This window comes from Corythoichthys intestinalis, chromosome 18 (assembly GCF_030265065.1).
Source record: "Corythoichthys intestinalis isolate RoL2023-P3 chromosome 18, ASM3026506v1, whole genome shotgun sequence".
Taxonomy (NCBI): Eukaryota; Metazoa; Chordata; class Actinopteri; order Syngnathiformes; family Syngnathidae; genus Corythoichthys; species Corythoichthys intestinalis.
Genome location: NC_080412.1, coordinates 40825588 through 40836756, shown reverse-complemented (window position 1 = coordinate 40836756; position 11169 = coordinate 40825588). Strand labels below are relative to the sequence as shown.

General features: G+C 38.0%; 1 protein-coding gene across 1 annotated transcript in view; it reads left to right on the top strand.

The window, feature by feature from the left end:
- Positions 1–312: 312 nt before the first annotated feature.
- Positions 313–11169, top strand: part of LOC130906154 (insulin-like) — a 51241-nt gene continuing 40384 nt past the window's right edge. Inside the window, exon 1 of the mRNA XM_057820135.1 lies at positions 313–409. The gene's annotated coding sequence lies outside the window, so the exon portion shown is untranslated. The remainder of the gene's footprint in view (positions 410–11169) is intronic.

The following is an 11169-nucleotide window of genomic DNA, read 5'->3' as shown; positions in this document are numbered from 1 at the left end:
CACAGAAATCTAAAGTTAAGTAACATGGCCTGTTGTGTGGCTATGAAGATTCCACACACACCCCCATCTTTATCGTTATGGCCTTCTTATTCACTTTGTATTGTTGTTTTTTTTTTTTGGTTGTCACTTTGAAGCGTATGTGTTACAGTACGCTGCCGTTTTCTGCCTGCTGAAAAAAAAAAAAAAACGATGCGCCCTTTCTTCTCTAGCCTTGTAACAAAGAGCCAAAAAGTTTTTATTAACAAGTCTTTTTGTGTGTGTTCCCCTCATTATCTTTTCATGTGTGCCTTCTCTTTCACTGGCAAATCCTTCTGACTGTTCTTCTTTTGGTCTCGCTTGGCTGTCTTTTCTCTTTCATCACATTTCCAATCCATTCTTACCAGTTTTGAAGTCGACGACGCTGTTCCATGTGTGTACTGCTGTGATGAAGGAGGGTAATGTAGCAGCTGTATGACATATTCTTGTTCCAGTGGTATTCTTTTTAAAATGGCCTATTGATAAGACATACAAACATTAAGTCCAAGTAAAAGTGTGACCTGCACTCTTTGAATAAATATACATAAGTGTGGTTTTAGTCAATGATGACAATAAGGAAAATAGAATTTTTCGTGTTGAATACGAGCTAAAAACGTGTCTTGGGAGACGACAATATTACGAGATGGATGCCAGTTTTCGAGTTGAAAATTCGCCAGTTTCTGTCATAGGTTCACAATTATCATATGTGTAGTTAGCACTTGGGGTCCAGCTACCGATTATTTTAAGTAACTACACTGCAAGCCAAAAGTATTGGCACCCCTGCAATGCTGTCAGATAATGCTCAATTTCTCACAGAAAATGATTGAAATTACAAATGCTTTTGTCGTAATATATTCATTTATTTTGCTTGCAATGAAAAAACACAAAAGCGAACGGATATTTTTAAAAAATCATTTTCAATTTGCACAAAACTCTAAAAATGGGTGGGACCCTTTGAAAAATCATGTGATGCTTCTCTAATTTGTGTAATTAACAGCACCTGTTACTTACATGTGGCACATAACAGGTATTGGTAATAACTAAATCACACTTGCAGCCAGTTAAAATGGATTCAAGTTGACTCAACCTCTGTCCTGTGTCCTTGTGTGTACCACATTGAGCAAGGAGAAAAGAAAGATGACCAAAGAATTGTCTGAGGACTTGAGACGCAAAATTGTGAGGAAGCATAGGGAATCTCATGGCTACAAGTCCATCTCTAAAGACCTAAATGTTCATGTGTCTACTGTGTGCAGTGTCATCAATAAGAGTAAAGCCCACAGCACTGTGGCTAACCTCCCTAGATGTGGACGGAAAAGAAAAATTGACGAGAGATTGCAACGGAAGATTGTGCGGATGATGGATAAAGAACCTCGACTAACATCCAAACAAGTTTAAGCTGTCCTGCAGTCCGAGGGTACAACAGTGTCAACCCGTACTATCCGTCGGCGTCTGATTTAAAAGGGACTCTATGGTAGGATCACCAGGAAGACCCCACTTCTGACCCAGAGACATAAAAAAGCCAGGCTGGAGTTTGCCTAAACTTACCAGAGAAAGGCATAAACGTTTTGGAAGAATGTTCACTGGTCAGATGAGACAAAAGTAGAGCTTTTTGGGAAGAGACACCAACATAGATTTTACAGGAAAAAAACTGAGGCCTTCAAAGAAAAGAACGGTCCCCACAGTCAAACATGGTCGATGTTTTGGGGTTGCTTTGCTGCCTCTGGCACTGGACTGCTTGACCGTGTGCATGGTATTATGAAGTCTAAAGACAACCAACAAAGAGTCATGGGTTTTCCAGCAGGACAATGATCCAAAACTTACTTCAAAAAGCACTAGAAAATGGTTTGAGAGAAAGCACTGGAGACTTCTAAAGTGGCGAGCAATGAGTCCAGACCTGAATCCCATAGAACACCTGTGGAGAGATCTGAAAATGGCAGTTTGGAGAAGGCACTCTTCAAATCCCAGAGACCTGGAGCAGTTGACCAAAGAAGAATGGTCTAAGATTCCAGCAGAGCATTGTAAAAAACTCATTGATGGATGATGGCATTGAATATTGCACATTAATATTGCACGTAAATAAGTATTCACATAGAATATGTCTGAATAGGAGTTAAGTAGCAGAAGTTGACAGTGCGGCATTGAATATTGCACTCACTAAGTATTGTACATAGTATATTGCTGTAAATAAATATTGGACATTGGGTGATGTGGTGTTACGTATGACTTTTCAGGGTGGAGATGGTTTTAGCAAAGAAACTGTTCCCCAGTCTGTTTGTTCTTCCTTTTAAACAACATTTGTTGTTCAATGTTAATGAGCTACAGATACACATTGAAGAGTGCCATTGTTGTCTAACCAGAAGAAAACTAAAGGAATTCGACAAGAGTACCCCAAAACTGTATAACACAATGCCACATCCCTCTAGTGGCTTGGCGGTGAATTACAGAGCAATACGTTCCCTTGACGCAGAATTTTGAATGCTCATTGACGACATAGGGTCTACGCTGTCACCGCAACGAAGAAGCATAAATTAGGCTGTACTCTCCCTGTATTAGAGGGGAATGCTATGGTGCCCTCTGGTGGGCAAGCGAACTAATAACAAAGGGAACTAATCTTCAGAACACCATGTGTCAGGCGCTGCTTGGCTAAGTTTTGGCTAGATATGCCATGTTGCTTTAGCCTTTATAGGTCTGTGCTGGGTGATCATCACAAACTAAATGTAACTTGTAGCGTTAGCATAGCGTTCGCGTTAGCATTTCGCGTGGTGAGTGTCGTCTTAAACGCTTGGAAAACCTTTTGCATACAGTTCGTGGCGTCCAGTTGAGTTTAATTAACTGAAATGAATGTTTTGTTTTCCTGATGAGTGTGTATTATCATCATGAAGATGTGATGTCCTTGCACCCTCTACAATTACAGTCGGGCAAATACGTATTTAGTCAACCACCAATTGTGCAAGTTCTCCTACTTGAAAAGATTAGAGAGGCCCGTAATTGTCAACATGGGTAAACCTCAACCATGAGAGCCAAACTGTGAAAAAAAAAACAACACAAAATCACATTATTTGATTTTTAAAGAATTTATTTCCAAATTAGAGTGGAAAATAAGTATTTGGTCACCTACAAACAAGCAACATTTCTGGCTGTCAAAGAGGTCTAACTTCTTCTAACGAGGTCTAACGAGGCTCCACTCGTTACCTGTTTTAACTCATTATCGGTATAAAAGACACCTGTCCACAATCTCAGTCAGTCACACTCCAAACTCTACTATGGCCAAGACCAAAGAGCTGTCGAAGGTCATAGACCTGCACCAGACTGGGAAGACTGAATCTGCAATAGGTAAAACGCTAAGTGTAAAGAAATGAACTGTGGGAGCAATTATTAGAATATGGAAGACTTACAATAAAACAGATAATCTCCCTCGATATGGGGCTCCATGCAAGATTTCACCCCGTGGCGTCAAAATGATAACAAAAACGGTGAGCAAAAATCCCAGAACCACACGGGGGGACCTAGTGAATAACCTACAGAGAGCTAGGACCACAGTAACAAAGGCTACTATCAGTAACACAACGCGCCACCAGGGACTCAAATCCTGCACTGCCAGACGTGTCCCCCTGCTGAAAAAAGTACACGTCCAGGCCCGTTAGGTTCGCTAGACAGCATTTGGATGATCCAGAAGAGGACTGGGAGAATGTGTTATGGTCAGATGAAACCAAAATAGAACTTTTTGGTAAAAACACAGGTTCTCGTGTTTGGAGGAGAAATGATATTGAATTGCATCCGAAGAACACTATACCCACTTTGAAGCATTGGGGTGGAAACATCATGCTTTGGTGCTGTTTTTCTGCAAAGGGACCAGGACAACTGATCTGTGTAAAGGAAAGAATGAATGGGGCCATGTATCGAGAGATTTTGAGCGAAAATCTCCTTCCATCAGCAAGGGCATTGGAGATGAGACGTGGCTGAGTCTTTCAGCATGACAATGATCCCAAACAAGAGTGGCTTCGTAAGAAGCATTTCAAGGTCTTGGAGTGGCCTAGCCAGTCTCCAGATCTCAACCCCATAGAAAATCTGTGGAGGGAGTTGAAAGTCCGTGTTGCCCAACGACAGCCCCAAAACATCACTGCTCTAGAGGAGATCTGCATGGAGGAATGGGCCAAAATACCAGCAACAGTGTGTGAAAAGCTTGTGAAGAGTTACAGAAAACGTTTGGCCTCCGTTATTGCCAACAAAGGGTACATAACAAAGTATTGAGATGAACTTTTGGTATTGACCACATACTTATTTTCCACCATGATTTGCAAATAAATTCTTTAAAAATCAAACAATGTGATTTTCTGTCATGATTTTTTCCCGCATTCTGTCTCTCATGGTTGAGGTTTACCCATGTTGACAATTACAGGCCTCCCTAATAATTAATTTTCAAGTGGGAGAACTTGCACAATTAGTGGTTGACTAAATACTTGTTCGCCCCACTGTATGGTAAATGGTGTTATACTTATATAGCGCTTTTCCACCTTTCAAGGCGCTCAAAGCGCTTTACACTATCCCGCCATTCACCTACTGGTGACGCAGCACCAGGAGCAACGTGGGGTTCAGTATCTTGCTCAAGGATACTTAGACGAGTTCATCAGGGAGAAGAATCGAACCTACACCCTCCGGGTTGTAGGACAAATACAAATATTCTACCACTGAGCCACGCCACCCCGTAACAACTTCAAGGTTTTCCAAATAAACATGCTGCGAAAAATAAAACAACTTCAACTGCAGTTATGAGAAAAGTGCTTATATTGCACCACTATATTAATTGTTGAACTCAAAATACCGTAATTTTTGGACTATAAGGCACACATGACTGAAGCTGACACCCACCAAATTTGACACGAAAATGGTAATTGTTCATTCATAAATTCTTTAAAAATCAAAAAATGTGATTTTTTGTTTTTTTTTCCACATTCTGTCTCTCATGGTTGAGGTTTACCCATGTTGACAATTACAGGCCTCTCTAATATTTCTAATGGGAGAACTTGCACAATTAGTGGTTGACTAAATACTTATTTGCCCCACTGTATGTGTTCATCTGTCAATGTTCATTTGAAATTGTTGAAAACCTTTTGTTTGTTTATTTATTCATGGACGAAAACTTTTGAAGTTTACAAATGAAAACATTTTGAATAATTGTCAATTAAAAATAGACGAAGAACACACTTTGAAATTACTAAAATAAGACTTAAGACTAATAAGTATATTTGGTCCAAAAGACAAAAACTGCCAAAAACAACACTGATATACACGATAAACCTCAGCTGTTGACACAATGGAGAATGAGATAATTACTTAACCACATGCGAGGGCATGTGTGAAGGAAGAGAGGCACTGCGATGCCCACATTGCAGCATGAATGTGCCAGGTGGATCCGACAGCGGGCTCTAGCTGTGCACAAATGTTGTATGATGGCTTGTAATTCTGCATGTATGGATAATTATGGCATTTGAAAAAAAGAAGACAGCACTGTCCATCTGTCCAAGCTGGTCATTTTGTTTGTGAAATAGTATCTGTCGGTGTATTCTGAAAGAACATGTTAATTGTTCTGAGACTCAGATTCAACCATATTGTTATGGCACATGTGCAAGCACAATGCAAGAAAATGCAGTTTGCATCTAACCAAAAGTGAAAAACAAAAGAGCAGCAAGTACAGATACAACTGTGAATAAAGAAATTAAAATTAAATTAAATGAGTAGTAATATGAAATATCAAATATCACTAGGAATATGCTTGATTAATAAATTCATGTTGCGTAAGACACCTAATATTACTAACATCCAGAATTTTAAGTTATATTGTTGTCGATGCACACTGTAACTGTCAATATATTTTCTATTACCAGCCACCCCCCCACCCCGGAAGATGTAAACGTTTCGTGCCCCCAACTATCTACCGCCACTGTAATTTATCTATAAAATTATTGTAAGTACACCTTTGTATAACATTGAGTAATATAGAGTAATAAGTAGTAATATAGTAAAATACTATTAATGTAAAATAGATCAATGTACATTAAAATATAACTTTATTAACATTTTTTATTTTTTAACAGAAAAGACATAACGCATCAGTTTGCCTGAATTAAAAAAAAAGTCACATCCAAACTGTAAACATACTTAAACTGTAAACATATTTATTTTTTGATACTGAACAATGAAATTGAATAAAATCAATACATAATAGTAAAGTCAAATTGATTAGGAACTAGGGCTGTCAAAATTATCGCGTTAACGGGCGGTAATTAATTTTTTGGATTAATCACGTTATAATATTTGGCGCAAATAACGCATATGCCCCGCTCAAACAGATTAAAATGACAGCAAAGTGCAATGTCCACTTGTTACTTGTGTTTTCCGGAGTTTTGTCGCCCTCTGCTGGCGTTTGGGTGCGACTGATTTTATGCGCTTCAGCACCCATGAGCATTGTGTATTGACATCAACAATGGCGGGCAACTAGTTTATTTTTTGATTGAAAATTTTACAAATTTTATTAGAACGAAAACATTGAGGGGTTTTAATATAAAAGTTCTAAAACTTGTACTAACATTTATCTTTTAAGAACAACAAGTCTATCCATGGATCGCTTTAACAGAATGTTAATAATGTTAATGCCATCTTGTTGATTTATTGTTATAATAAACAAATGCAGTACTTATGTATCGTATGTTGAATGTATATATCCATTTTATGTCTTATATTTCCATTCCAACAATAATTTACAGAAAAATATGCAATATTTTATCGATGGTTTGAATTGAAAATAATTACGATTAATTAATTTTTAAGCTGTAATTAACTCGATTAAAAAAAATGTTTAATCGTTTAATTGTTTGACAGCCCTCTTAGGAACATTAACAGAGTACAATATGTTAAACAATTTGACTGAAGAAAAAAAATAATAAAATAGCAGAACATAAACAATAGTGTCATTGGACAGAGTGACAGTTTTTATTTTTGCTGCAGCCAGTATCAGCTCCTTTGTTATGGTATTGGGTTATTTTGCACTGAGCAACTTGGTATGCAGCCTTGTATGATGCTAACAGTGCTCGCTCTTTACTGATATAACACTCACAGATTGGGACAATTTTTGGCAATATTCGGCATGTTTTTGCTGAAACAAAAATCAGGTGGCTTATCAATGAGATCGGGGTGTAATGTCTTTGACAGCTTTCCTTGTGTCCCACTGTCTTAAAAGTGAAGCCATACGCTTCGTCATATTTCCTCGTCTTAGCTCTTCATATCGCCTTGCTCGTTGCTGTGTGCTCTTGTTTGGTTAAAAAATACTGCCCACACTCTGAAAATGAGAGTGCCACTGCCATTCACAGAGTGGATGTGCAAAACTTTATTGTATTACAGCAAAAAAGTACCGTAATCGTCAGACTGTAAGCCACGATATTTTTCTCTCATTTTGAATCCTGCAGCTTATAGTCCAGTTCGGATTATTTGTTGATTTTATTTGGGTTAATAGGTAACGCTTTATTTGACAGCGGCGTCAAAAGACCATCATATTTATCGTATTTATATTTATTATTTCTTTAAAGAAAGGAATATTAACTTACATTTGCCATGTTAGCTGCACACAACAACTGCACGCAGTTCTCTCACTTAACGACTTCGCTGTGTCGTTAACTGAATATAAAAGAGGGCTTTTTTCACCGCCACAAAAGCTTTGGGAGCAAAATTTTATAAGGGTACAAAATTTGACGGAACACTGGTCCGTGAAAAAAAATACCCAAATCACACCGGTCCGTGGTGCAAAAAAGGTTGGGGACCCCTGTCATAGACCATGTAGTTGAGGAAAATGAAATTCAGTCCTCCATATGGGCTTTGGCCAACAATCTAGACAGACCCTACGTGCAACTGTCCAATGCTGCAGTGTTCATGTCGAATCACCATCACTATGGCCACCCCCATCAGCTCATCAGCATATCCATGACGGCCATCCGCTCTCTACTCAATGCCATTGCGCCCTCAGCCATCATTGTGTTATGATGGCTCCCCGTAATTACTTACTGCCTTTTTATGTGCAGATGCCGGACGCGCCCAGAGCTACAATGAGCTGAGGTCCGGCTAGTGAGCACCGTAATGATCACTTGGCAAGAAGGAAAAGAGTCCCCTGATTGTCATTTGTGTTTGTGTGCAAACACACATTTGCCTCTATCATTTTATTTTTCATCTTTTTAAAGATGTCGTAAACTTTCAAATTATACTATTAAAAACAATGCGGTAAGGCCTTAACAGCACAGACTAAATCCCAGACTTGTGTTACTGAGTCACGCTCTTTGGCAAAAGCAGGCAGGAAATAGTGAGAGGGAATTTTACAACAAATTTATGGGGAATTTTTGGTAAATTAGTGATAAATACTGAACATAAATTGTAACTAATCATGGGGAATTTTTGGTAAATTAGTCATAAATACTGAACATGAATTGTAACTAATCAAGAATAAGAGGCATGCTATATAGTCCCTGACAAAAGTATTTGCACTTATCCATTTTGTAGAAACAATTGCTAATAACCTGACTTTTAATTATTCAATTGGTCTCAAAAATGGCTCATATGAAAGCTAAGACCCTCCCAAATTATGTGGAATGTACAAAAATATATGTGTTTCACTGAAAAAAGATTTATCATTTTATGAAGACATAAAGGTCAAATTTTGGCAAGACAAAAGTTTTGTCGCCAACAGAAAGTAGTGTGAAAATTGAACAAAAAATGTACTTCAAATACAAAAATATGTTACGTAACATAAGCGAATTAAGTAGTGGTGCTGTGAAATCCAAATTTAACATTATGTATGACTTCCATGGGCTTCGACAAGGATTCATACAATTTATTGATGAAGTCATCAGGAACATCAAAGAAAGCAGTCTTGCATGCCTTCCAGAGTTCATCAACATTGTTGGGTTTCGTCTTCCATGCTTCCTCTTTCATCCTACCCCAGACATGCTCAATGATGTTCATGTCTAGTGACTAGGCTGGCCAGTCCTGGAGGATCTTGAGATTGAAGTATGCGATGGAGCACCATCCTGCTGCAGAATTGGTCCCTTTTATGGTTAGGAATGTAAGAGGCAGCTAAGATTTGTTGATATTTCAGACTATTTATGTTGCCTTCCACCCTGCAGATCTCTCGCACACCCCCATACTGGATGTAACCCCAGACCATGATTTTCCCGCCACCAAACTTCACTGTTTTCTGAGTGAATCTCGGAGCCATGCAGGCTCCAGTAGGTCTCCTGCAATATTTGCGGCGACTTTGGTGTAATTCAACGGTAGATTCATCTAAAAAAATCCACCATTTTCCACTTTTCCAGCGTCCATCTTTTTGACAAGCTGTGGGCCTTGGCAAATTCCACACGTTTTTTTAATTGTCTGCACCCTGAGAGATCTGCAGGGTAAAATATCAACAAATCTTAGCTGCCTCTTACATTCCTAACCATAAAAAGGGACAAATTCTGCAGCAGGACATCGTATACTTCAATCTCTACCTCAAAGTTCCTCAAGGCAAAGAAGATAAAGATCCTCCAGGAGAGGCCAGCCCAGTCAACAGACATGAACAGGATGAAAGAGGAAGCATGGAAGACGAAACCCAAGAATGTTGATGAACTCTGGGAGGAATGCAAGACTGCTTTCTTTGATGTTCCAGATGACTTCATCAATAAATTGTATGAATCCTTGACGAAGCCCATGGAAGTCATACAAAATATTAAATTTGGAAATAACAGCACCACTACTTAATTCGCTTATGTTACGCAACATATTTTTGTATTTGAAGTACATTTTTTGTTCAATTTTCACACTACTTTCTGTTAGCGACAAAACTTTTGCCTTGTTAAAATTTGACTTTTATGTCTTCATTAAATGATAAATCTTTTTTTTGTGAAACAAAGCTATTTTTCTACATTCAACATCATTTGGGAGGGTCTTAGCTTTCATATGAGACATTTCTGAAACAAACTGAATAATTAAAAGTCAGGTTACTAGTAGGGTTGTTCCATTTTTTTGCTCCCGATCCGATCCCGATATTTCCCGATCCGATTGCTTTTTTTTTTGCTCCCGATTCAATTCCAATCATTCCCGATAATTTTTCCCGATCATATACATTTTGGCAATGCATTAAGAAAAAAAATGAATAAAACTCGGACGAATATATACATTCAACATACAGTACATAAGTAATGTATTTGTTTATTATGAAAATAAATCCTCAAGATGGCATTTACATTATTAACATTCTTTCTGTGAGAGGGATCCACGGATAGAGACTTGTAATTCTTAAAGGATATATGTGACTTTGTATATTGTGACTAAATATTGCCATCTAGTGTATTTGTTGAGCTTTAAGTAAATGATACTGTAGCCATTTAACTGTTCTGCCCAAATGCATGATGGGAAGTGCAACCATGACTGTGCGTAGTGGCATCGATTCATTTATCTTCTCTGCTTTGGGAAATAACATAGGGTGTTACGTAAAAGATCAACTACAACCTTTCATCCCCCACATTGCTTCCCACGATATTTCTAATTGTTGAGAGAGGGATTGTAAGGCCTTAGCCATTTAAAAAATGGCTCCAAAGACTGCCAAAATTCACTCTACTCATTTGACGCTGCCTTTTAGCTCTATATATAGGTAAAATGGCGCCATTATAGATTGAACGCGACAATGTGTGAGTGGGTCGTGCAGCGCATGCGTTGATAGCGTTAAATATTTTAATGTGATTAACTTTAAAAAAATTAATTACCGCTGTTAACGCGATAAATTTGATAGCCCTACTTTAAGCCAAAACTAAAGACTCTGGATGAGTGTAAGACATTTTGTCTGTAACGTTAAATACAATTAGAAAACGATTTAATTAAAAAATATATATATATTAAAAAAAAGGAATGTCCGATATTTTTTTGCCGATTCCGATACTTTGAAAATGACGTGATCGGACCCGATCGATCGGGATGTCTTTAGTTATTAGCAATTGTTTCTACAAAATGGATAAGCGACAAGATTTTGTCAGGGACTAGTTCAAAAATACAAACCAATTGTATGGTTAGTAAAATTTTAGAGCTTCTCCATCATTTTTTAACTTAACATAAACGTCCCATTTATTTCAGTGTAAG